The following is a 27045-nucleotide window of genomic DNA, read 5'->3' on the forward strand; positions in this document are numbered from 1 at the left end:
CTACCACGCCGGCCGTTTTGGGGGGCTCCATTTTCGGGGCCTTCCAAAACAGGGAAAATGGGGGGTTTAAGTCCTTTATAAATGCGTAGTTCGGAATTCAATTCAATTCGAAAAAGCAGCCCCTTATACCACTGTGACACCTTCAGGACAGGTGTGGCACTAGCAGCTAAAGAGAAGTGCAGTCCTAACTAGGAGCGACAGGGGTCTCTCTCCAGCACATTTCTCTTGATTCGACCAGCTGGCCGCAAGCTAAACGAGTCCGGCGAACAGTTTTGTAGGGGAATGTCACTGAATTAGGTTCTCTGAAAATCCTTAGCCGTTAAATACTAAATTTATGATTTGGTGAGTTCAAGTTTCTTTTTATCTTCAGTAGCGTGAGTGTTGAGCCCTTGTAACCGAGTGCCCAGCTGTCATTCAGGAGCCTAGCCCGCCTCCAGAGTGACCTTCCTCAGCGGACACGCCCCGTCCACCTGTTCCACAGGTGCGCCCGGCAAGATGGCGGCGGGGCGAGTTTCTGCGGCGTGAGGTGCGTTTGCGTTTTATTTCGAATTTTCTTATTTTAAATACAAAAACTCAAATTTCACTTTGAGGAAAGTTAGACAAAAATGTATTGTTGTTGCAACTTTTGTTAATTGCATTTGTTTCTGTTTAATTTGTGTTTTAGGACGCCGAAATGAGTGTCCTGTCTGAGCGTGCTCTCGAAGTTGTAAAAGTCTGCGTTCAGCGTTCTTATACTACCTTTCATGTAAGTATTTTTTAAAGACATGGTATCTCTAGCTCTGTTTCCTTTAACGAAAAAAGCTGTAATCTATCTTCAGTCATTTGCTGTATAAAGTTAGTAACTGTGTATCTAACTGATAGTATCTGTTTTTCCTAATTGGTTATAATTTCGCTTTCCGTTCCGAAATGATCAACTTTTGCAAAGTTTAAATGAACTAATTCGTATGTTTTCTTATTTCTCCAGGTGACAGAAGGATTTCAAAAACCAGCCTCCAGTTATTAAAGTGTTTTTTTTCCGAGGTAAGTTTTATTCTTAACCTACACTATACTATTTATATTTGTGTATTAAAGACGACACGTATTTCACAGCATGTTAACACCAGAACGGTTTTATACTAATGTTTTCACTTCTTTTCGTTTAGTTGTGCTCTTGCTGAATACAAATAGGAAACACTAAATCGCTGGTTCTTTTTATGGCTTCTTTTATTCTTAATAGGCTGAAGCTACTTTCTAAATAATAGTAGTGGGACCGGGGTGTATCTGTGATTTCTCATGCTGTTACCTATTGGTTTCTTGTTGAATTTGAGCGTGTTTGTATGTTTCTTTATTGGGGCAGTTTATTTAAAAAGTTAAGACTTCAGAACTTCAAGTTAAACGATTGTGCAAATCCGATATCTTGTTAACTTGATCCGTTTTCTTTTGCCTTCAGTTCTGCGCTTCCTGCTGCTCTGCGCTCCGACGATCTCCTTTCCAATCCACTCCAGCAACTCGTCGTGCTTTGGCAAGTTCTTCTTGACAATGTGTGCTTTTCCTTGAATTGTATTTTGATACCCATGGCTTGATCTGTAGTGTGTACCCTTTATGTACCGATTTATCCTGTTCTTAACCTGCATGTTGACTGCTGCTATTGTATGTGCTGCGGCTCCTGGTTCACTGCACTCCGACGATCTCCGGCAATTTATTCTTGACAATGTGTGCTTTTTCTGACATTTGACATTTGATTGTTACCAGTGGCTTGATCTGTAATGTCCCGATTCAGTGCTGTATTTTATTCTTGACCTGCGTGTTTTCTGTTGACTGCTACTATTGTATGTGCTGTGAATTCTGCAATAAAAACTCTCATTTCATTGTCTGCATTGTCCTGTATTTTCGAAGGTGCGAAGGGTTGTCTTGCAGTGTGCGTCACGCACCGCACTACTTTGACTTGGAAAAGTGCGAAGACTCCCGCCTTTTTAGATAGTGTGTGGGGGGAGGAGAACTGAGGATAGCTCTAGCCAAGCCCCCTCACTCCCAGCAAGAGGGGAAGGCAGGCTGGAGATGGCCTCGGCCCGAGAGAGAGGAGGCACCCAGGGCGGACTCAGCCTATCAGTCACAGCTTGCAACTGACAGCTTTCTAAGTCCACACACCAGGAGACCTGCCTCTCTGCAGGGACCAAAGCCACCACCAGCCTGCCATCCTCTCCTGCCGGGAGCGAGTGGGCTTGGCTAGAGCTGCGGTCAATCAGCCAGCCCCCGCCTACCCCTCTCCAATGAGGGGGGTGGGCGAGGCTCGGCTTGATTGCTACCACACCCCGAAGAAGACCCCAGATACTAAGTTTTTTGGCGGGAAAATCTGGACACGCTTAAAAAGGGGGTAGCCTTTGACCTTTTCAAGTCAAAAAGCGATAGGGGGTCCCCTTGCGGCCACAAGCTGTTAGCAAAATCTCTCCGCCAAAAAACTCACCAACATCGGGGTTTTTCAGGGCCAAGGGGGTACAGAACTCTGCACAAAAAATCAAAGAACAAAATCAAGGTTCAATCAACAATTTATTGAGCGAAAATGGCATACAAAACAAATTATTACAATACGTCGGATGCACAGGCGTCGAAGTGAAAATGAACATGCATTTCAATTACAAAGTGTCAAAAGCACGGCTACATTAACGCTAAATACTGTTACAAGTCAACAGAGAAAGAAAACATTTGCAAGCAGCTACATGTTAAAACAGAAACATACAGCACGTTACTGTTTCTCCGAGGCTTCTGTCGAGGCAGCGACCGGAATGAAGATTGGAACTTTGTTGCAATTCCTGCAAACAACAAAAATCAGAATTAACTTTCGGACACAAACAGGATCTCGAAATTATCTCAGACAGATAGATCTTCTGAATCGATTCTTGCGTTCAAAAGATGAAACAGTTTAAAAATATTTACAGATGCAATAAAGCGATTAGCCTGGTGTAACAGTTACATTTAAAGTGTGAATACTGAAACAATACAGCTAGAGTGTGTCGATTAGAAACTACCACTACTAATGTGCTCTTTAACGTTTTCCATTTTGATTAGCATAATCTTTTTCTGCAACAATTAATTTAACACACAAAGTTAATCCATATCTTTATAGGCTCCGTTGTTTTAATTGTTGTGATGCAATTTGGACGCCAAAACGGTTCTGAATAATTATTATACGCAGCAACAAACCCGAAATTGATCGTAGTTTAGCAGAAAACGAGTTCTATAAACAGCAGGCCTACAATTTTGTCGGGTCAAAACCATTTCTGCCCGGGAGAAATCTAGTATCTCCTAGTTTGAGTCTTTTTTTGACAAGGTGTATCACATTTCCAAGAACAATTTTCGGGAGATACATTATCTAATGTAGTTCAAAATGATACGTGTAAACGAATAAAAAGGTTTATACTTACATCGATAATTCCACCAGCTGAGCCAAGCATGTCCTGCCCGCAGACACCGAACTGGAAACACAAGAACACAAGTATTTAGACGATTATGTAAAGATAATTTAAACCAAGGTTTCTTAGTAGCAAACAGCGTTTTCACCAGGCTAGATAGCGCAGAAAACATTTCAAAGAAATACGTGTAAAGGAATGAGTAAAACGTTTATACTTACTTGGATAATTGCAGCAGCTGGGCCAAACATGTCCTGCCCAAAGACGCACAAATACAGAATTTAGAATTTAAAGACCATTAAAACTAACAAGTATTCGTTGCAAGATAGATTTTTATCACTTATCACTTTTTTCCTGCGAGGTTTAGACTACATAATTACAAGAGTTAAATTTTATCTATATTCAAATAGAGGAAAAACAGAAAATAATCATAAAAGACGCGGAACAAACTCACTCAGCTCCGCTCTCTCCAGCAGAAACCGGCGCACAGGTGCGCGGGGCGTGGCCTGCGAGAGATGTCATTCGAGTGGGCGTGGCTACAGACTGACGGCGCCGGTTGCTTTTTTTCTTGGCTCCACCTGGAAACTTGTTAAAGAGATGGAGCATGTTTACAGAAGCCCCCATGAGTTACAAGTTTCAAAATCTTTTTTTCCATGGCCTACTGAGTAATCACAGTTAGTGCGTTTATTCCTTATTAGTATCTGAAAGCCGCATGATGTGAATGAAAGAATTTAGCGATATGTAGGGGTATAAAGTTATTTGGAGGACACTTAACTGTTCTGTAATCTGATCTATCTTAACTCTGCACCAAGAAGTCAGATTTTTCATGTGTGAACGTTTATCATGCACTCAGTTTACCACCTTTGCACTTCTAATTAGTCATGCAGCTGAAGTGTTCATGTAATACGTTACAAGAACATGAGAAAGTTCAAATGAGAGGACAGTATTCGATCCATGTAGCCCTTTTGGTTAGTGATATCAGCTTGATTATATCATCTCATGCAGCCATTGTTCAAAAGTAAGGCTGTTGGTTTCAACAAAATGGCTGGATTGCTTGTGCCATTCTCCCACAACTCTTTGTGTAAAGAACTTTTAAATACACTTTCCCATGACATCCCTTCATGCTTATCTTGGGCCATGTCAAAGTTGTCCACACTGTATTGCTGCAACTTATTTTTTTTTAACTGGTTAACTGCAGCAACTACTTTAATCATTAGCATAACACTAGTGCACTGTACTGAAGTACATGTTATATTCAAATAAACTCAAATTTCTCAGACTCAGTGCATCCCCAATTCTAAAGTTTAGACTATTCCCTAAGCATTATATATGGATGAAAGATTATACTGCAACCCCAGACACCAGGAGGAGCTGGAGACGATGGCTTCACTCGTTAAACCAGACAGACCCACCAGTGCTTTTGCAGAGTCAGAACCTACCTGGCAGGAAATGAACAATTTCCTAAGAAGGTCTAGAGCAGGATCAGTGCCAGAGCCAAATGCTGTCCAGTACAAGACTCCCAAGTACTGCGAGAGGCTCAGGCGCAGATTCTGGGAGCTGGTGAAAGCAGCAGGGAGGAAGAAATCCAGTTTCACCAGAGCTTCTCTATCGCCTTCTTTGCCTTACTGGCAGGCCGACTCGGCAACAACCGAGGCTTCTACTCCCTCCAGACCTTGCTGCACCTCAATGTCACTTCTCAATCTCTCCAGGAGCCTCCTTCTCCTCCCTGTAGCCACTGGTCCTCTCATGACCAGCCAGCCCTCGGGCTTCCAGGTCCTCCTCCACTCGCTGACATCATCTCCTGACCCCACCGGGCTGGGTCTCACACAAACCAGAGTCTCACTGTAACGAAGCTAGGTTGTGGTGAAAAGGATCCGATGCAGATGCAGGAAACCTTGGGCGGTGAGTAGGCGGACAGAGCAAATCCAGGAGCTGAGTCGTAGTCCGAAGGCGTAAGGTAGGTCAAGATCCGGTAAAGGCACTGGTGGCGAACAATCCAGAACGAGAGACAGGTACGTGGTCGAAACAAGAGCTGCAGGGTCAATAAAGAAAAATAGTCACTGGTAGCAAACAATCCAAGGGTCGAGACGAGAACCGAAGTCCAAAGACAAAAGGCGAAGTCAGAAAATCCAGTAAGGCAAAAGGGAAAGAAACGCTAGGTAGAGCAACACGTAGTGAACTCAATACCGAGCAGTGATATGCGGGTAAGGGAGGCTTAAATAATGCAGCCTGTCGCACGGTAAGGCGTCTGATGAGAATTAACACGTGCGGCGGCGTTTGTAATTATCACCCTGCTGCTGGGACTGATTAGACCTCTTAGGAGCTGGTCTGGGCCGGTTAGTGGTCGTTACACTCACTCTCACACTCAGACTCAGCTCACTCATTACACCCAGTCTCCAGCTCCTCACTGTCGGGCTGAGACTTGACACACTCATGTTAGAACCACACAACCTCTCAGTGCCTCACTCTCGTGTCCGAGGCTGTGCACACGCAGCTGCCAGCTCACCTTTCCTGTGTCCAGTCACCACTGCTAACTACCTCCACCCCCAGTGGAGCTTTGACTCCCTCTCACTCTCATTCCCAGCAGACGTACTGCACAGCCCTGTTCTCACACTCAACAGGCTGCTCTCTCTTTAAATAATCACATCTTTCACACCAGACAATTCCCTCCAGGATAGCTGCTCTCACTCGATCCCTTCGATGTTCTTCTCCACAGTCTCCTCTGACACTGTTGCTCTCATATCTCTCCCCTCATCAGGGTTTCTTCAACTGCAGTCGCTACTCTGCTCTCACATCTGGAAGACCTGTTCTTTCCAGCTGTTATTATTAGACACAGCTCCGACCTGGTGACTCTCACTGCTGTGCCTCAGCCTGCATGTTAACGGGAGACCTGTTCTCCTCTGGACTGCCACTAACTCAGGACTGACATCCTGCTTCAACTCTCCCAGGGAAGTTTTCAGCCTGATCTAATAATCACGCCTCCAACTGAATCTCCTTAGCTTCCAGACGCTCTTCAGCTGTGGTCACATAGTAATGTGTAGTTCTCTATTGAAAGCTCCACCTGCCTGCCAAACACACCCCATATGACAACACAGGTGCTTTATACCAAAAGAGCAAAACTCAAGAAACCACAAGCACTTCAAAAACATTTCATTTCTTAATGCAGGTGAAATTTGTTTCACAATTTAGGCAAGTAGGCTAACTAGGCTGACTATGAACAACAATTCTATTGATGCATCTACAAAAGAGTGGCATTCCAGGAGTGACTAGATGCCAGGAACATGCTGGCACCATTTGTAAGATCACAGGAAGTGCAAAGCAAAACCTTGCAGTCCTATGGTTAAATCTAGCTCATGCCTGTGGAGTTATACTATACCTCACAAGCTGGTTGTCACCATTTTATACTACTTTGTTCCTGGAAGGTTTTAAGAGCTACATCATCTTTTGATCTATAGACACAAAGCAGGGAGCCCTGAACTGACAGTGCCCTGGGGCATCAGGGTAGAGGAGGCACATGAGCGAAAACTCAGGGAATATCAGTCCCTCATCCCCGAGTGTCAGAGAAATGCATGGAAAGTATGAAGACTCCCAGCTGAAGCTGGCCGTAGAGGTTTTGTGGGACAGTCAGTTTGGAGAGGCCTGGGGCTGCTTGGTGTCAAACAAGCAGCAAAGAGAAAGTTAGTGGCCAAGGTCAGTTAGCAAGTACGTGCAGTATCCAGATGGATCTGGATGACAAGGAGTGAGCTTTGGCTGTAGGGAGACAGACCTGAGCTGTTATGAGTGGATCTGAGTAACAACACATGTGCCATAAACAATCCAGTGAATCTCAAAGAAAATGAGGGTTATATGTCTTCACACCCCTGTGTTAGTTTATTATAAATGCTCCTCTGGCAGGGATTACACTAACAAGGTGTGTCTTGCAGTTTCTGGCCCTTTTGAGAGGGGATATGTGACCAATTTAGCGGAAGATGTTCATGGTCCATCTCCCATCCCTGAATTGTTCAAACTGGTAGAAGCAGTAAGAGCAGTTCATTCATAATGGGTTGTGCCTAAAACAAAGAGATGAAACTGAAAACTGATAGGTGCTGCGGTTCTTTGAGTACATGAGGAGAAGCCAAAACCTTAAGCAAACACAAACAAAATGTTATTTCAGACTCTACTGGTGATTCAAAAAGTCACTCTGCTAGTTTGTTTAAGTGCCTGCTTACCAAACCACCAGACCAATTCTCAGTGCAAATGGAAGGAAGCTGTTCAATGGAAAAAAACTGTTAAAGATCATCAGCCAATACAGGGCATCAAAAAATTGATGGTTGTTAATTCTATGTCTCAATGTAATCCCTCAAGCTCCTTAGCTAACTCAAATTTCAGGAGACTCTATTAGCAAAGCATGGATTTGCAATGGGTCTGCAGCACTGACTTTCAACTTTGAGAAACCTCAGCTGAGTATGCTATTCCAATCATAGCAGGCATGGACAAGTGTTCTGACGGAGGAAGAGGAATAATACTGGGTAGGGATGCAGAAGTGGTTTAAGAGTTCATCAGAAATCTGTACGTGTTTAAAGAATATATATAAGCCATTACCAAATCATTATATTTCTCTATTAAACGATTCCTGAAATAGATTGAGGTATGGTGAAATGTTTCGGAACTAATAATGTTCAAGGAAAATGTATTAGCGCAATGTTGCACTGTCCCTAGAAGGCTTCTGTAGGCACCTTGCATTTTGGCTCAAGCCCAGGCTGTGGTGCTTCTCTGAGCCAGGATGGCTTCTGAGCAGGTAGGGATCTGGAAGCAGGTGTGCACTATTGAGCTGGACGCACCTGGGCATTCCCCATGAGGATTGTAGGGCTTTGGGGATAGGTTCCCATGGAATTAGCCAAGCCCCTGTAATTAATGAAGAGGCTTATAAAAGTGACATTTGGGAGAAAAGCAGTCAAATGTCAGTGTGAGTTTTGCCCATGCTCCTGTGGCTCTGGAGTAGTGGGATTTGTTTGGTGAGAAGAGCAAGATGTCACTGGTTTGGAAAATTAAACCAGCACACTTTTACTGAAGCCAGCAGATCCTCCTTGGGACTTGACAAGCTTAGCTGTGTGAAAACACAACGTTTCGGCCATGGAGCCTTCACAACATTGTGTTTTATTTCTTCTTTTTTTCAGCATGGAATAAACTTATTACTTGTTCCTTTGCAGCCTACACATACTGACGCAGCTGCCCACCTAAGCTGAGCTGTGGTTTGGAAATGCAGTAAGTGATGCTGTCCAGAAGGGGGAGCTACATGTGCTGGGATGTTGTGTAAAGGATGCGTGTGCCAGCTCATGGGTAAGCTATGTTGGGGTGAACTGAAGGTGTGGAGTAAATTGGCATTGTAGAACTACATTCAGCAGCACTGACCAGGAGCTGTTCAGGGTGTTGTATGCAAAAAGCAGCTGAGCTTGTCCACATTGGTGTATCTTCTAGATGAGGGTTAGCTGGCTGCACTGTTGTACTGCCTCTGGAGGCAGTAGGTCCTTCAGTACAGGACTGACACTCTGCACAATTGAGTCTTCATGGGTTCGTACAGTGCCTTGCATTGATCTATCTTGTATGTCTTGGCAGCATGCTGTTATGGAATCTGTCACTGAGAACCCCATTCCAAAGTACAAGGACAGCTGTATTGGGAAGAACCCAGTGTGCTCCTGACTTGGGGGATCCAGAAACCCAGTTTGACCCTGCTGAACAGCCAGTGGGGAGAGATCCCTCCACCGAAATCCAGGTAGGGCACTGTGGCTCAGCTGTTGAAATTAGTAGAAAATGAAGGTATTCTGGATAAAAGCATCAGCCTAACAACCCAGTCCTTTTGTGCTAAAGGCTGCTTCCTCACGGCAGTACCTCCACTGGACAGTGATGGAAACCATCCTTCAACGACGGTAATGATCTGGGTGAGGTTGAGCATGCTCTCCATGCTTGGGAGTCCAAAGTGTGACTGGCCTGGGTACGAGTGTCCAGTGTGTGGTGTCAGGACTTGGTCATGTAATCTCACCTTTCAAGAGGTGCAGGAGAGGTGTGCTCTTGGTATCTTTTTCCCCACTTCTGAAAAGAGCCCTGTTGATCACCATGGGGAAGAATGGAGAGGTGTGCTGGGAAGTTTTTTTTCTTCTGCCCTGGGAAAAATGGAGACTGGCAACTGAAGCTCTCCAACAGGAAGGGGAGATCCTCAGCACTGCATCTGTGATGTGGAACCAAGAACTGTGGTTTGTATGGGGCTCCTCTGACCTTCTGTCATGTCATTGAGCCTGCTCTTGTAACATCTGTGTCATGTCTGTATAATAAAGCCAAGGTGTCACTGGGAGTCTCATGTACAACCGTTAACTTTGAACTCTGTCCTCTGTTGTGGTGCCCGATTGCTTTACTGGACTGAAGATCAGTACCTTCAGGGGTAGCTTTCATTGGGCTACAATGTAATGTGGAGGGAAATTGCTGTATCTTCTCACTTACTGTTCTCTCGAAAGAGACAAATGGCACCTTGCACTAACCAAGGAGCTTCAGTTGTGCAGTTGTCACACATGTAAAGCAAGTCTCTGCCTATTTAATCTGTGCAACTGCAGAAGAAGGGATCTATAGACCTCATCCTGAAACACCAATTGAAGTGGTCTTACAGGTCCTCCACTATTTACCTAGGAGCACTGGGGAGAGAGTGCAGTTACGTAAATTGATCACTCTCTGACAGGAGCTCCTTTAAGGGTCCTCATTTTGTTGTGACTCCTTCAGAATTTGACATCACCTGAAGGGTTGGTCCAAGTCCTTGAATGACCTTTTAATAGGCAAGTATGGAACCTGCAGAGCTCAGCCTCCCCCAAAATGGGGTTGAGAGAATCTCCGCTTAATCTAGAGCATAAAGGGTTCTGTTACTACAGTGCAGTGAGAGAACATCCTTTGGTGATTTATTTAATCTGGGTACAGGGCACAGTTACCATTCTCACTTTAGTTGGTTTGTATAACTACTTCAACATTGTGGAGGGGAGTTGGGGGCAGGCATGTAATTCCTTGGTTATTTAATGTTGGTACAGAAAGCAGGGAATTCCACAAAGCTTGCATTAGTGTCACACATGCAGATGTGTCTCTGAAATAGACTGTGCAAACAGAGCTGTATCTTTACATTTAAGGATCTTAGTCTCTTGTGTTCAGAAGGGTTTCATCCTAGTGTAATTATTTCACTACTGCACAAGGCTCAGTCCTCTTTTGTAGGTGGTGTTTGACATATTGGCAGGGATTCACTTTATCCATCATGAAAAGGCAGCAGTAACTGGTGACATGCACCAACAGACCCTCTACCAGTTAGAGTAAAAGAGAAATTAAATTAATGGAAACAAGCCTAGGTTGTCTAGACTAGCCATGAATTTAGCCAGGACTCCAGGGTTAAAATCCCTACACTTTAATCTTTATAAACCTTAAACATCATCCAAATGATTGAACGTCTTTGAGCAAGGGGTAAGATGGAAGAGCACCTCCTACAGGTCTCCCCCACCCCACACCCCACTCGCAGTGACAGTCTGGTTTTCCAGCTTCTGTACCAGTCTTGAGTAGGCTCAGACTTGCTTAATGTGAGATCAGGCTACAAGGTAGTAACACTGTTTTTTTTTTCCAGATCTGCTTCCTGACTGAAGAGCTGAGGAGTTTTTATTGGCAAAGTTTAGAAACCAGAGCCACACTCTGTCAACTGGTGGCTGGAGTACCTCAATCACCTATTGGTCAGCTGTTCATATACTGAGGAGCTGTTTCTATTGTAAGCTTTATTATTGGTCAATAAGAGGAGGCATCTATTCAATTCCTATTGGCTGGCCAGACGTGGGGAGCTGAGAAGCCAATCAGATCATTTTCTAGATGACGATCTTCCTACACTCCTCTCTGAAACAGAATGTGTTTGAAGTTCCTACAAGTACAGAACTGGTAGGATTACAGAAAGTCACAATTGTATAAATTAAATAGAAGGCAATTTTCTATCCTCTGAATCATATTTACATCTTCATTAATATTCTTTGGATTACAATGACCACAAATGAGTTAGAACAGAGCTCTTATTATAAGTATCATCTTTGACAACAGAATCTACCTACAGTATAACAAATGTTGTGTGTGAAGGTATGTAGATGTATATAAGCTTGTCATATGTCTATTGCATGGATTTTATTCAGACTGCTGTGGGTGTTATTTTTATGCAAACTCATCGGTTGTGGTTTGACTGCTAAAAGAGCCTTGAGCTATGTGTTACGGTGACTGGGAGGTGTGGCCACCATACTGTACTGTGTACATATAGAGCTTAATTGTAACAGTTTGGGACTCACAGTGAGTCTTACTGTGGTCACTGAAGCAGGAGACGATTTATATTAACTCAGTATAAATCAAGTAAATACAGTGAAAACTAAGTAAAAAGTACAGTATGTCATTTAAAAGTTCTTAAATGTTTAAAAGGAATAAAATTTAACTGCATATTTATTCAAGTGCCGTTATAATTGAAAAAAAACAACAATTTAATATCGTCAGCTATCGCCTACACTTGAGGCAGGTTTTGACATTCATGCAGAAGTTTTACAATTGGAACAGTCCAGTAGACATCTTGTAAAGATGATACAGCCACCATTCAAACACAAGACACAAAATGAAGAAAACCCAGACTCGCCTGTATCAGGAAGTCTGAGCACAGCTTGACCTGGACATGCATGCAGAATGCCAAGTTTACATCAAGAGTGTGTAAGATGAGAGATGAAAAACTTTAGGAATCCCTATATCTGTGACAGTGCTGACTTTCTAATGAGAGAAACTGAAACACGTTAGTGTTCATTTGCTAATGAGAGGACTCTTTAATCGAGAGTGTGTGCATTGTGGATTATTTCAGACCTGAAGGCTTCTACTTCCGGAAAGGAGAGATCCTGCACACTGAGCTCGTTGGAGGACACAGCTGCCACAATGCAGGTAGGAGTATCTCTGCTCTGCCGGCACACAGCCTGTGTTTTACAGTCCAGGTTCTTTTGCACAAAGCACCTGTCAAATGTAAAGCACTTTGTAAAATACCAGCTCTTCCCTCATGTTTTCTTGTCTGTCAGTATCACGTGTGCACCTGTCCTTCTCCAGCAGTGTTTGGACATGAACTGGATTCTCTAAGTATCACTCTGTCCACCTGCTTCACTGGAAGAATGTGTGAATGTTCTCTCTAAAATGTTTATTCTTGGAAGGTAAACTTTTGATGTTCGTTTTCACATCACTTTGTTCTGAACTATGAATTTCTGTTTGTATAACTTTTGTCATGCCATGATGGGCACTGCACTGAATGGGAGGTACTTTAAGAAGATTTTGCTCAGACTTTTGATCTCATTTAGGTGGCAGAACTGAAGTACTGCAACATACAACACTGCAATGATGATAGAAGTGGAACAAGACAGAGCAGTGCTCGTACCTGCAGGCCATATAAATCAAACCCAGAGATGACAGAGAGTAGAAACTGAAGCCAAGCTGCACACAAACTACAGCTGACTGGATATGGTGAGTACATGATTTCCCATTTGGAAAAGGACATAGGGAACATGTTGGAAGACAACAGGAAAACAAAGGCTTTGTATTAAACTAAACCATAGCAAAACAAAGAAAGGGCAGGGGGAGAAGAGAGAATTAGAAAAAAGAAAAAGGTAAAGAAATAATCAAGAGCAGGTAGTATAAGATAAAAGAAGAAAAAAACAGACCTTTTGAACTGACACGTCTTTAACTCACCAGATCTGGGACTCCTGTCTGTTTCTTTATGACCTCGCTACCTGCCATGGGAGTTTGGGTAGGCGTTTTCAACTCTGCTGTAGATTTCTCCTGATGCCGATTATAAAACTGCCTCAGAAATTAATTTTGGGAGTTTTCAATGGCTGTTTGCTTAATTGAGTTCTCCCTAATGATTATCAGTATGTAAAAGGCTACACAAGAGGTTCTAGGACATTAGATCCCTGTTATGGAAACATTAAGAACACCTATAAAGTTCATATCAAACCACTGACATGATGATCTGATCTAATCCAAAAAGAAAGAGCAGGAATTCAAAGCTGTGATAGTTTGAGAGGGGAAAGTGATTCAGAGGAAGATATAGGAAGAATTGAAACAGGCTAAAAGAGATTAGAATTCCAAGGTGGAGAAACTAATGAATAGAAATAATGTACAGGAGGAGTGGCGTAGGATCTAAACCATGATTGGCCAGGTAGCCCTTAGTAATGGGAGCTGGCTTGAGCACACACCCCACTATGTAAATGAACTGATTTTTTTTTTTTGCTCTGTTTGAGAGAAGAGAACCAGGAGAACCTATTTTTAACAATGTGATTGACCCCACTGGTGTGTCTCCCTTTACTGTAACATCTAAACAAGTGGAGTGTGTGTTTTTTGTGTTTTAAGGACTCAAAAATGAATGTGCCTGGAAAATCTGGAAGGCAATACTTTGCAGAAATGAACAAGTCATGAAGAGCTTAGGCCTGTATTTTATAAATTATTCCAAACGTCACTGGACATATATACAGTTCTGAGTTTGTGGAAGACATCGGCACATTGGCATAACTCTATCTTAAACATCTATAACCTGTTAAGTTAAAATATTTCTGTCCAGTTACATTAACTTCAGTCACAATGAAATGATTTGAACGAATAGTTTTGTTACATCTTCAGTCTGCAACCAGTGCACTCAGGGACCCCTGTCAGTTTGTGTTACAGAGCGAAACGAGGAGTGGAAGAAGAGTCTGTTGCTTTGTTAAATCAAGAGTACAAGCATTTAGATACTCTGTCATCCTATGTGTGTGTACTTCTTGCTGACATATCTGCATTTAACAGTATTCAGCCAAACAGGTTGGTAAGGAAGATTTTGGATATGGGAGAACATCACACAATTACTCAGTGGATATATAATGTTCTTCCTGGTCAGGGACAGTATTTGTGAGTGAGCTTGGGGAAGACTCTCACCATCAGCACCAGCACAGTGGTAAGATTCCTAAGATTTTATGAAAAAGTGTGTTTTATTTGCACGGTGGCTGTCAGTTTTTAAACAGTGTACGAGTAGGTGGCACTCTTCCCTGTGGCCCACAACACCATACCAAAGCCCCAGTACAAAGACTCCTGCAGTGAACTTTAAATATCCTGGGTCCTACAGGCCTCAAACAGGTCATTTCAACTCATCCTCTTGGAGTTTTGGTTTGTCTGGCAGCTTGTTTTTATCACAGTTATGTGAGCGAATAATTTACATCCTTACATTTACATACAGCCCCAGTACAAAGACGCCTGAAGTACCTGTGTCCTACAGGTGCTACTCTTGGAGTTTCATCTGGGACTCGGTGTTGCTATCAGGTAATTTTACATGCTCCTGCACTGACTACTGTACTAAGCATGTCGAGTCCAGACTAACCCCGTGCAGATTTAGATGAGATAAAAGGTTATGAGCATGAATGGTATGATTTTAGGGCCACGTTGTCCTAACAGAAATCCATCCCTGACACTTGTACTGTTATTTTAGACTGCTTTAATTGGGTTGTGTTGGTCTTGCCGCTTGTTTTTATCACAGTTATTTGAGCTAATAATTCACATACATACATTTAAGTACTGCTATATGACTCATCATAGATAACTATTAAACAATAGACTTTGTATTGATTCTATTTTCCTCTGGGCTTGAGCAACTGTCCCACCCTGTGCTGACAACCCAATTCTACAGAAAACCTGTCATGACTTGTTTTGAACTGTGGGAATTATATTTGTATCTGCAGTTAATTGTGGGTGTCTGTATATATTAGTGCTCTGGGGCAGTGTAAGCCTACCTTGGGGAAGGCCAGTAACTGAGTAACAAAGGGGTGTTGGGCAGGTTAACCTTTACTTGTGTGAAACAGACTGATTTTTAGGCTCATAATGATTTTCAATATCAATTATATATACACGAAACAGACATGAAATGGTTACATAGCCGTTTGGTTCTACAGTAAGAAGCCTTGTCTCATACTGAAATCTGTTTTCATATTTGGTGATGGAGGAATGATTATATCTCCAGTGATTTCTGATTGTATTTCTCAACTCTCAACAGTACAGACAATCACAGGCCTTACCCCCGAGTCCCTGAGCTGGGGGGGATCATGAGGACCACCTGGACACTCAACACAGTCTGCAGCCTCACCTGCATGAGAGGTCATTCTGAACAACAGGTTCTTACGTCATTAAGAGGGAGTTTTGATGTAGCGTTTTGTCTTTCAGGGGTTTAAAAGATATCACATTCCAAATTCTTTTAAATGTTGATATGAAAACATAAAATAATAGAGTGATCATTTTATCACTTGATACTCATTCCATTTTAAGTAAATAGCTCTGCACCTGGAGTTACAAATGTTGAACATTGTATCTCTTCATCTCTCTTGTTTTTCAAGGAATCATTGGATAGTTTAGTGTTTCCTTTTTCCCACAAAAGGAAACATGAAATGTAAACTAAGTTTGTAAGCAAACAATGGTTTTCCTTATGAAATGTCTTTTTCCAAGTAAACTTCCAGTTTCTTTCATCATATCCATGTTGTGAGGAACTACAGAGATCTCAGAGACCTGCCAAGACATTACGATTGATTTACATTTGATGATTTTGTCCTAAAGTAGTAATCAGTAGATATTTTAAAGAGCTGTTGAATTGGATTCTGCTGCATGCAGATTAAAAGTTAATTCCTTGAATGTTCAAAATGTTTGTCACTGACTAATAGTTAAACAGTTGAAGAAATTGAGTGTTTCTTCCTTTAAATGTGCATCTTTATTAGTTAAGATGCTTGAATTCCTGAGTTGGCACTCAAAATGCCTACTTAAATGTGGAATAGTGTTCAGAGGTGTAGCATTGTGAAGTAGATAGTGAGGGTGTGTGTTATAGCATCACACAGGTGTTAATTAACCATGAAGTGCTCTTACAGGACTGTGATCATTTTTCTCATGGTGTGCTCAGCCACAGGAAAGCATATTAAACCTCACTTATTTACATTCTCTCTCAAATTCTTGCCAATGACATTAAACAAATGCAAGTGTCTCTAAAGAATTATTTTACCAATAGGAACTGTGCTATCAAGCAGTTGCTTGTCCACAGGATGCATGCCTTTGAAGCACCCTAAAATCATGACTGACAGCCACTCTGAGCCGTCTGCAGGGAGAGAGGAAATGCATGTAGGCTCATTAAAGAAACAGGAAGAGGATCCCCTGTGGAGATGCGCTCTTACTACATAAAGTCACCCCACCAAGCTACCCAAACAATTTGGTTCACGAAACAATCCAAGGACAATTTATTGCAAAAATTGAACAAGAAACAGTACAGACGTAACACAACCGGCTGTTATCCAGACGCTCCGGCGGCCCGCAGTCTGGAGCCCCGGGAGAGGAAACGCTCCAGTCAGAACAGCCGGTCGGAGAGACGGTGGCCACCCGGGACCGCGAGGTGAGTCCGGCTGCTCGCCGGGAGTAACTGCTGCTGCTGCTTGAAAAGGGGAGAAAAAGCGTTTCTAACCCATGTAGCCGCAAGTTCTGGCCTCTCGCCTTAGCCTATACAAAGTTAACACCACATTTGAAAGGCAAAAATGAGGTGTTCAACGGAGCGAAACCCTGTTTTACCTGTACTGACCATTTCCCCGCGGTATTTTCCCCCACCCTCAGATTAAGTGAGCGCAGCTGTGGGCTTCTTCACAATCTACTGCTTTGCCATACTGAGAAAAGTCAATTGGTCCTGGGATTTCTCCGACTACACACAAAGCTCTTTCTTTAAACCTGGAAGCAAGAGGCTCTGCAAGCAGAGTGCAGACCGGTTGGATTCTCACCTTCGAGCTGACCGCTCATCTGTCCGGTTTCACGCCACACGGGAGCTCTGCCCTTCGGCGTCAAGGCTGTTGTAGAGGACAGGAAGGCCGGGGAGCTGGAGAGGAGGATCTAGGGAATAAGACACCTGCTGAAACACCACTAACAGACCTGAGCAAGCACTAAAAATACAGGTAGCCATTTTAAATAGCAGCAACAATGATCCGTTCCATTTCGCCTGTTAAAAAAAAAGTTACTGGTTTAGTTTGAATTCAACTTTTCTTTATAAGACAAATCCAGTTATTGGCCGCCTTCTTAATTATTCTGAAGCTCTGATGACTTCCCTCGTTTCGTTTTGAACTGTTCCTATCAAAATAGGAAGAAAACTTGTCCGACATTCTGCTACACAAATAAAGCGAAACATCCCGGGAATATTTTCCTGTTGCTGCAAAGCCGGTATTTAAGGACAAAGACGCAATACTGCTGCCAGAGCAATTTTTAAAGGAGACTAATTGAAGGCGGATAAAGATTAATCACACCTGGCTTCGGACTGTTAATGAATTAGAAATGTGTAAAACACGGATTGGATCCTGGAGTTGGCATGGATCCCTCAGTCTTTCCGACAAGTAACTGGAGTCAATCCCGTTCCATACTTTTAACTACACCGCTGATGAAATAACCTTATTGAAACTTTAATTGAGGATTTACGATCTGTTTACAGTTTAATTCAAAATACAATGTTCATCCCCATCTATCATCAATAGTAAAAGGTTACAAGTTAGCGACACCCTTGCGCCAGAAACAGTGTTTCAGAATTCCCGTCTTTTAGCTTTGGGTCAAGCAGTAAGAATTATACTGTTAGTGTTTGCCAGTCAGTCTCACCTGTGATTACTGTACTGTACGTAACTCGTTGACGTGGTTTCCTTTTCACTGTAGAACCTATGTATACAGTGTAAAACACGATATAGACTTTTAATGACTTTTTTAATGAATAAAAATGAATTTGCATCTCTCTTAGAGTTAATACAAAACTCCTAAACACCTGCCGCACACTGCTTCCACTAATTCATTGCCAGTGGTCTGATATTCATAAAAAAACACTTTCACCACCTGCACTCTGTGCATTTGACTACAATAACTTTCACATATGATAGTATATGGAAAAAATAGCGTCTCCAATAGTAATAATAAGAAGCGATGTGATGCTTCATTGATTACAAGACTAGTTATTACATCCTTGTCACTGTTCTGTTTTCTACGCATACAGCAGTTCACTTTCTATTTACATCCATTGCTTTTGATTTTTAAATCTGTAATCTTTAAGCTTCTATGTTGAACCTTGTCAAACGCCCATGGAAATATAAATATACTGTCGTGACACCTGCTGTTTTTGAGGAAATAAAGGGATACTCTGCCCAAACACCAGCTGGGGTATAAAACATTTAGACCCATTTAATCGTCCATGTAGTTTTATTAAAGTTGTCTTTAGAATCATTACAGACATTTTAAAAAAATAATGCCTGGTGATAGAGTAAACAGGCAAACCGCCTGGTCTCGGGGCTGTGACTTGGCTTTAGGCTGAATAAGAGATGTACATGGCCGGTATTTTGTGTGGCCGGCCTGGTGGCTCCGCGGGCTGAACCATCGGACACGTCTAAAGTTCAGAGAGCAGATCGACTCCCGGAGAGTCTTGAGAGTTGAAGTCGAGCCCCGAGCCTCCCCGTCAGTCTGAGATCTAAGCCCCGGGTGAAGCTCTCATGCTGTCGGGGTGAGTTTGTAAAGGGGCTGTTCTCTACCACGCCGGCCGTTTTGGGGGGCTCCATTTTCGGGGCCTTCCAAAACAGGGAAAATGGGGGGTTTAAGTCCTTTATAAATGCGTAGTTCGGAATTCAATTCGAAAAAGCAGCCCCTTATACCACTGTGACACCTTCAGGACAGGTGTGGCACTAGCAGTGCAAGAGAGGTGCAGTCCTAACTAGGAGCGACAGGGGTCTCTCTCCAGCACATTTCTCTTGATTCGACCAGCTGGCCGCAAACTAAACGAGTCCGGCGAACAGTTTTGTAGGGGAATGTCACTGAATTAGGTTCTCTGAAAATCCTTAGCCGTTAAATACTAAATTTATGATTTGGTGAGATCAAGTTTCTTTTTATCTTCAGTAGTGTCAGTGTTGAGCCCTTGTAACCGAGTGCCCAGCTGTCATTCAGGAGCCGAGCCCGCCCCCAGAGTGACCTTCCTCAGCGGACACGCCCCGTCCACCTGTTCCACAGGTGCGCCCGGCAAGATGGCGGCGGGGCGAGTTTCTGCGGCGTGAGGTGCGTTTGCGTTTTATTTCGAATTTTCTTATTTTAAATACAAAAACTCAAATTTCACTTTGAGGAAAGTTGGACAAAAATGTATTGTTGTTGCAACTTTTGTTAATTGCATTTGTTTCTGTTTAATTTGTGTTTTAGGACGCCGAAATGAGTGTCCTGTCTGAGCGTGCTCTCGAAGTTGTAAAAGTCTGCATTCAGCGTTCTTATACTACCTTTCATGTAAGTATTTTTTAAAGACATGGTATCTCTAGCTCTGTTTCCTTTAACGAAAAAAGCTGTAATTTATCTTCAATTATTTCATGTATAAAGTTAGTAACTATCTAACTGTTAGTATCTTTGCTTTTCCTAATTGGGTTATAATTTCGCTTTCCGTTCCGAAATGATCAACATTTGCAAAGATTAAAAGAACTAATTCGTATGTTTTCTTATTTCTCCAGGTGACAAAAGGATTTCAAAAACCAGCCTCCAGTTATTAAAGTGTTTTTTTCCGAGGTAAGTTTTATCCTTATCCTACACTATACTATTTATATTTGTGTAGTAAAGACGACACGTATTTCACAGCATGTTAACACCAGAACGGTTTTATACTAATGTTATCACTTCTTTTCGTTTAGTTGTGCTTTTGCTGAATACAAATAGGAAACACAAAAGCGCTGGTTGTTTTTTATGGATTCTTTTATTCATAATAGGCTGAAGCTACTTTCTAAATATTGAAGTAGTGGGACTGGGATGTATCTGTGATTTCTCATGCTGTTACCTATTGGTTTCTTGTTGAATTTGAGCGTGTTTGTATGTTTCTTTATTGGGGCAGTTTATTTAAAAAGTTAAGACTTCAGAACTTCAAGTTAATCGATTGTGCAAATCCGATATCTTGTTAACTTGATCCGTTTTCTTTTGCCTTCAGTTCTGCGGTTCCTGCTGCTCTGCGCTCCGACGATCTCCTTTCCAATCCACTCCAGCAACTCGTCGTGCTTTGGCAAGTTCTTCTTGACAACGTGTGCTTTTCCTTTGATTGTATTTTGATACCCATGGCTTGATCTGTAGTGTACCTTTTATGTACCGATTTATCTTGTTCTTAACCTGCATGTTTTTCTGTTGACTGCTGCTATTGTATGTGCTGCGGCTCCTGGTTCTCTGCAGTCCGACGATCTCCGGCAATTTATTCTTGACAATGTGTGCTTTTTCTTACATTTGATTATTGTTACCATTGGCTTGATCTGTATGTGTCCCGATTCAGTGCTGTATTTTATTCTTGACCTGCGTGTTTTCTGTTGACTGCTGCTATCGTATGTGCTGTGATTTCTGCAATAAAAACTCTCATTTCATTGTCTGCATTGTCCTGTATTTTCGAAGGTGCGAAGGGTTGTCTTGCAGTGTGCGTCACGCACCGCACTACTTTGACTTGGAAAAGTGCGAAGACTCCCGCCTTTTTAGATAGTGTGTGGGGGGGGAAAGGGTCCCTAGGAGGGAGCGTGGGTATAGCCCTGGGGGGAGGAGAACTGAGGATAGCTCCAGCCAAGCCCCCTCACTCCCAGCAAGAGGGGAAGGCAGGCTGGAGATGGCCTCGGCCCGAGAGAGAGGAGGCACCCAGGGCGGACTCAGCCATCAGTCACAGCTTGCAACTGACAGCTTTCTAAGTCCACACCCCAGGAGACCTGCCTCTCTGCAGGGACCAAAGCCACCACCAGCCTGCCATCCTCTCCTGCCGGGAGCGAGTGGGCTTGGCTTGAGCTGCGGTCAATCAGCCAGCCCCCGCCTACCCCTCTCCAATGAGGTGAGGTGGGCGAGGCTCGGCTTGATTGCTACCACACCCCGAAGAAGACCCCAGATACTAAGTTTTTTGGCGGGAAAATCTGGACACGCTTAAAAAGGGGGTAGCCTTTGACCTTTTCAAGTCAAAAAGCGATAGGGGATCCCCTTGCGGCCACAATCTGTTAGCAAAATCTCTCCGCCAAAAAACTCACCAACATCGGGGTTTTTCAGGGCCAAGGGGGTACAGAACTCTGCACAAAAAATCAAAGAACAAAATCAAGGTTCAATCAACAATTTATTGAGCGAAAATGGCATACAAAACAAAGCATTACAATACGTCGGATGCACAGGCGTCGAAGTGAAAATGAACATGCATTTCAATTACAAAGTGTCAAAGCACGGCAACATTAACGCTAAATACTGTTACAAGTCAACAGAGAAAGAAAACATTTGCAAGCAGCTACATGTTAAAACAGAAACATACAGCACGTTACTGTTTCTCCGAGGCTTCTGTCGAGGCAGCGACCGGAATGAAGACTGGAACTTCGTTGCATTTCCTGCAAAACAACAGAAATCAGTATTAACTTTCGGTTACAAACAGGATCTCGAAATTATCCTAGCTAGTTCAACCGAGTTTCTGAACTGATTCACACGTTCAAAAGATACAGTAGCAATAAAGCGATTAGCCTGGTGCAACAGAGTATTCCTGTTCAACAAGGTATAGAAGAAGTTACATTTAAAGATTACATTTCAAGTGTGAATACCCAAAGCACAATACAGCTACCGTGTCCCGATTGCAGACTAACATTCTTTTTATGCTTTCCGTTTGGCTTAGCATTCTTTTTCTGAAACAATTTAGTTAACACAAACTATTCATCCATATCTTTATAGGCTCCGTTGTTTTAATTGTTGTGATGCAATTCGAAAGCCTAAACGGTTTCTGAATATTCTATTGGACGCATAAAAAAACTCGAAATTGATCGTAGTTTAGCAAAAAAACGATTTCTATAAACAGCAGGCCTACAATATCGGGGTCAAAACGATTTCTGCACTGAAGAAATCTAGTATCTTCTAGTTTGAGTTTTTTTTCGACGCGGTGCATCACATTTCCAAGAACAATTCTCGGGAGATACTTTAAAATGATACGTGTAAACGAATAAAAAGGTTAATACTTACATTGATAATTCCAGTAGCTGAGCCAAGCATGTCCTTCCCGCAGACACCAAACTGGAAACACAAGAACACAAGTATTTAGACGATTATTTAAAGATAATTGAAACCAAGGTTTCTTAGTGGCAAACGACAGGCAGATAGCGCAAAATATATTTGAATGAGATACTTGTAAAGAAATGAATAAAACGTTTCAACTTACCTTTAAACTCCCAATATTTCGTGCGAATCATGTCCTTCCCGAAGACACTAAACTGAAAACACCAAAATGTACAATTTAAAGCCCATTAAAAGGTTAGTTGCAAGCGACAATTGTATCACGAATATAAGAGCAAACTCTGGAAAGGAGCGAAAATCTTTACAAAGCTACTTTTCAAAGTACTTTCCAAACGTAGGTTTGGATGAATGCACACGCTTAGTTTTGTGAACAAAGGTGCATTAAAAATGCTATTTAGCTCCCAAAGAAAATACGTGTTTTACCCTTTTCTTATGTAAGGTTTATTCTACATAATTACCTTAAATTTTATCTACATTCAAATGAAGGAAAATAAGAAATAATCATAAAAGCCGCGGAACAAACTCACTCAGCTCCGCTCTCTCCAGCAGAACCTGGCGCACAGGTGCGCGGGGCGTGGCCTGCGAGAGATGTCATTCGAGTGGGCGTGGCTACAGACTGACGGTGCAGGCTGCTTTTTTCTTGGCTACACCTGAGCAAGAAATCGAGCGTGGTTACAGAACCCCCCATTAGTTACTAGTTTCAAAATCTTTTTTTTCCCCATAGCCCACTGAGTAATCACAGTTAGTGCATTTAATCCTTATTAGTATCTGAAAGCCGCATGATGTGAATGAAAGAATTTAGCGATATGTAGGGGTATAAAGTTATTTGGAGGACACTTAACTGTTCTATAACCTGATGTATCTTAACTCTGCACCAAGAAGTCAGATTTTTCATGTGTGAACGTTTATCATGCACTCAGTTTACCACCTTTCTAATTCTAATTAGTCATGCAGCTGATGCGTTCATGTAATAAGTTACAAGAACATGAGGAAGTTCAAATGAGAGGACAGTATTCGATCCATGTAGCCCTTTTGGTTAGTGATATCAGTTTGATTATATAATCCCATGCAGCCATTGCTCAAAAGTAAAGAAGCTGTTGGTTTCAACAAAATGGCCGGATGGCCTGTGCCAATCTCCCACAACTCTTTGTGTAAAGAACTTATAAATCCACTTCACCATGACATCCTTTCACGTTTCACTTGGTTCATGTCAAAGTAGTCCACACTGTGTTACTGCAACTTATTTTGTCAACTGGTTAGCTGCAGCAGCTACTTAACTCATTAGTATGATTTTCAATACTAGTTTACTGGACTGGAGTACATATTACATTCAACCCCTTTGTTAATCTTCAAACCCTACCCTAAGCATTGCAAATGGATAAAAGATCAGGAAAGCTGGAGTTTACAAAAGAGGAGGTGGAAGAATATTTGTAAGAACCCACAGCGACCCCAGAGACCAGGAGGAGCTGGAGACGATGGCTTCACTCGCTAAACCAGACAGACCCACCAGTGCTTTTGAAGAGTTGGAGCCTACCTGGCAGGAGATGAACCATTTCCTAAGAAGGTCTAGAGCAGGATCAGCACCAGAGCCAAATGGTGTCCAGGACAAGACTCCCAAGTACTGCAAGAGGCTCAGGCGGAGACTCTGGGAGCTGGTGAAAGCAGCAGGGAGGAAGAACTCAGTCAAGGAAAGCTGGCTGATTGCAAAGAGGTGTGTGAGGCCATGAGGGTAGTGGCTGCCACTATGGACATCTCAGGCTCAGAGTCAACAATTCACTGATGCCTCTGTCCTCTCTGATCTCCTCTGAGATCAAGCCCTAGCTCCCTCACATTGCTGAGTTCTTCACTCGTGGTGTCCTGAGCACAATGAGCTTCACCTCCAGCTCTCGTCCCCTGGGTAGTCCTTGTCAGGGAGAAGCAGTGGAACGCCCTCGACTCGATCAATCCAGTTTGACCAGACGGACCCACCAGTGCTTTTGAAGAGTTGAAACCTCTTCAAGCGAATCTACAACTCTCTTCTTGTTCGAAACAAAGAGGAATGATAGTTTGGATTGCACAAATGGGCTACACCTGTTTGTTTCACCTAACAATCATAATGATGAAGCTAGTGATTGATGCTCATTTTCCAGTAGCTTGAAGAAGAACACTTCTCCGTTACTTTTTTCTTTTTCTTCATTTTCCCTAGGCTGAGAGTTCCCAGAGAATCGGTTGCTGCTGTTACAGCACTATCTTGGTTTCTTTCTACTTTGTTTCCCTCTTTCTTCTCTTCAGCTGTGACAGACCCAGGCGATGCATCTCTCTCTCAGGGTTTTAGAGCTCTCTAACCTCAAAGTCTGTTTGGCGCAAGAATGTGGTAGCAGTCTCTTTTGCTCTGACAAGAGCAGGTTTCCCCGGACATAAAGTTACAACACGCTTAACATTCCTGTGACAACGAAACTTTAAACAGGTTTTAGTATTTTATCATAATAATTCTTGCCTATTTTTATGCATTTCTATAGTGTTTCCTTTAGGAATAAAACTATACATGCCGGTCACTATATGGTATACTAAAAAAAAATACATAGGTATCAATTTTGAGATGGGTTTAATTGTATTCTTATAGACTTAACTCTTGCTCACTGGACATTACAGTGTTTTTGACTGAGAGCTCTGGTGTTAACTGACAAAGTCTGCAGTAGAGCTGTTGGTGTGAACATGAGGTATTCCTCTGATACGTTATGAAATCCCACAGGTACAACTGCTGCCTCTTTGAAACCGACATGATGAAGAAGCAGAGATAAGATATGAGAGACTCCTGGCGTCCTGTGAAAGTATCAGGGGAAATTCAGATGACGCACCAAGAATTGACTGTAACTCTCCTAAAAGTTGTGGCCTGCCTGCTGTTACTATCAAATCAAACACCAACACGAAATCCCAAAAGAAGTCACCTGTGTGCGCTGGCATTTCCTAAATTGCATATAACTCGTCGTGGCTTACTCTTCATTTGGCTCTCAGAGCGTTTGACGACATGCACTGAACCGGTATTCAGCACATGTCCTGTTTATTTGCTAGGATGTTGAATCTACTGTCAGCTGTGTATCTCCGCAGGTTTCAGATCTCTGAAAGAGAGCTCTGAGTAAAGCTGTCTGTCTTGTAATTTTTCTTCACATCTGTATATTTTTCTGTCTACTGTATTTGTGCCTCTTCTCAACAATTGACCCCCCCAAAAAAACCCTGACATAAATTCTTAAACATTTCAGAATTTGCACATATAGCAGTGCTATATCAGATAGTATGATGATATGAACAAAGATATGACAATGAAGTGACCACAACCTTTACTTGTTTCTTTGCAGCCTACGCATGCTAACGCAGCTACCTACTTGAATTTCTAGTATGATGATAGCACTGATAATATTCTTAATCATGAAACTTTCAATTGAGGGGGAGTTTTGCTCATTGTAATAAATATGCTCCACCAAGAACAAGGTGAGTCGGGTCTTGGGCTGTCTTGTGCTGGTCTACTGTATGAATAGATAGAAGATGTTGTGGTATTACAGATTATATTCTTGAATTCCAGTTTTAACCTTGTACCTATACTTCTGTACTGGTATTTACAGTGGAAGATTAGCAAGAATAAGCTAAGAAATGTAATGAATTTCAAATGCCGCCTTCAGAATGCTGTAAACCTCTGAAATCCTCGGTATTTTGTAGTGATGGAGAATGAGTGCAAAGATTAAACATAGACTATGTTGTATGTCTGGGATGTATAATTTTGTGTTTTGACAGATGTATGAGACCAAGTGACTGAAGACAAAAGTGACTGTTTAGACAAAAATGATCTAAAGTAGTGTGCTTGTTTTCTGAGTAGCGACAGCAATTCACCAAGAGATATTTTGTAAGCTATATAGTATGTCTAGCGTCTACTATACATTTTGTTTCAGTAAAAAGGGGGAAATTACTTTTTTTAAATTACTCGACTAATAACTAGTCTTTCAGACCCCTGGCACAGCTGTGTGCTCAGCAGCCCCTGAGGAAGCTCACTTCCTTCAGCAGTCTCCTGACCTTCTGCCTTCAGGAAGACATTTTTGTCCACAGCGCAAGACAGATAGAAGGAAATTTAGCTTCATTCCAGAGACCTGAGGCTCACAAACAGTGACTGGAAATGATGTCTATTGGACAGAGCCCATCAAGAAAATGCGAATGCACTTTAATACCTTCCTAAATACTACACACTGTTTCTTTTAAACACTTTCATGGTCCGTTTGCTATTTTTTTTATGCTTACACCTTTTTCTCCTAGAATTTTTTTGTTGTTGTTATGCGCCGAATGTTGCACTGCTTGCTGCTTAAATTGCTCCCCTGCCTGGGGACAAATAAAATATTTTAAATGTTATTTACAGTTAGTCTGCTTGGAAATGACACCTGGAACCGGAAAGATGACGATGCACGAAGCACGAAACAGGATTGTACAAGGAGAAAGGGCTGAGGCAGGCAGAAGGAGGAAATGACCCTCTTCAGCAAGTCCAGCCAGTGGTAGGAATGCACAAATGTTTGTTTTTCTAAGATGAAAACAATAAAACCAGCTCTGGGGG

The 27045-nt window shown here is 42.4% G+C and overlaps 3 long non-coding RNA genes across 4 annotated transcripts; 2 read left to right on the plus strand and 1 right to left on the minus strand.

Moving 5' to 3' along the window:
• Positions 1-494: 494 nt before the first annotated feature.
• LOC148818643 (uncharacterized) lies at positions 495-1800 on the plus strand. Its single transcript, XR_016094432.1, has 4 exons — positions 495-526; positions 665-745; positions 965-1020; positions 1430-1800. It is a non-coding gene; the product is annotated as an uncharacterized LOC148818643 (long non-coding RNA).
• A 14868-nt stretch (positions 1801-16668) lies between these two features.
• On the plus strand, positions 16669-20790 carry LOC148818644 (uncharacterized). Of its 2 annotated transcripts, none has more exons than XR_016094430.1 (5): positions 16669-16827; positions 19338-19493; positions 19632-19712; positions 19931-19985; positions 20398-20790. It is a non-coding gene; the product is annotated as an uncharacterized LOC148818644 (long non-coding RNA). The 2 variants fall into 2 exon arrangements; XR_016094431.1 differs by lacking the exon at positions 16669-16827 and adding an exon at positions 17293-17374.
• Positions 20791-22441: 1651 nt separating this feature from the next.
• LOC148818645 (uncharacterized) lies at positions 22442-23017 on the minus strand. The gene is made up of 3 exons (XR_016094405.1): positions 23000-23017; positions 22618-22669; positions 22442-22472 (listed from the first exon to the last, which is right to left on the minus strand). It is a non-coding gene; the product is annotated as an uncharacterized LOC148818645 (long non-coding RNA).
• Between the last annotated feature and the right edge of the window lie 4028 nt (positions 23018-27045).

The sequence above is a fragment of the Atractosteus spatula genome, chromosome 18, assembly GCF_055471065.1.
Source record: "Atractosteus spatula isolate fAtrSpa1 chromosome 18, fAtrSpa1.hap1, whole genome shotgun sequence".
NCBI lineage: Eukaryota > Metazoa > Chordata > Actinopteri > Semionotiformes > Lepisosteidae > Atractosteus > Atractosteus spatula.